General features: G+C 34.7%; 1 long non-coding RNA gene across 1 annotated transcript in view; it reads right to left on the bottom strand.

Moving 5' to 3' along the window:
• The window catches only part of LOC128248664 (uncharacterized), a 64197-nt gene that overhangs the window by 50608 nt on the left and 12812 nt on the right, over nt 1-777 (bottom strand). The window lies entirely within an intron of this gene.

Below are 777 nucleotides of genomic sequence, written 5' to 3'. Positions count from 1 at the left end.
TGTATGTATGTATGTATGTATGTATGTAGGTATGTATGTATGTATCTATGCGATTATAGGAAAATAGGAAAAATTGCTGCATGAAAGATCATGGTGACAAGAAATCCAAAGTTGATTCTATACTAGTTAAACATAACTGAAGATTGCATACGTACATACATACATACATACATACATACATGCACTTATAGATACAGGCATGTATATATGTATATATGCATATGTATATATACATATATGGAACTACTACATCTATATACATGAATATATATTTGTATATCTTTATAAATATATATGTCTAGTTATTTTTATATAAATGTGTGCGTGTACATACATTCATACATACATACATACATACATACATACATACATACATACATACGTACATACGTATAAATACATACATACACGTATGCGCACAAAAATATATGCACATATATGTATAAATTCGGTATCGTGCATATTATTCTGACCGTGTCGATAGCAGGATTATAAGCTGCGTGCTAAAGCTGCTAATAGTGCCCCCACCTCCGCAATTCTTTTCCAAGTGTGTCAACCTAAATCCTACCCCCAACGAAGTTTGACAGCTTAACGTCAAATATACGGGCAGAAAAACCGCCCACCGTGCAGTTCTCTGCTAGCCATGAAAATTATATAGTTGATGGGGCCCGTGCATACATATTGGCAGCAGAAATATATATGTATCAATGAATGCACACACACGCACACACACACACACACACACACACACACACACACACACACACACACACACAC

The sequence above is a fragment of the Octopus bimaculoides genome, chromosome 9 (assembly GCF_001194135.2).
Source record: "Octopus bimaculoides isolate UCB-OBI-ISO-001 chromosome 9, ASM119413v2, whole genome shotgun sequence".
In the NCBI taxonomy this organism is placed as follows: Eukaryota; Metazoa; Mollusca; class Cephalopoda; order Octopoda; family Octopodidae; genus Octopus; species Octopus bimaculoides.
The sequence above is the reverse complement of the archived record's forward strand: the minus strand, read 5'-3'. Positions and strand labels throughout refer to the sequence as shown.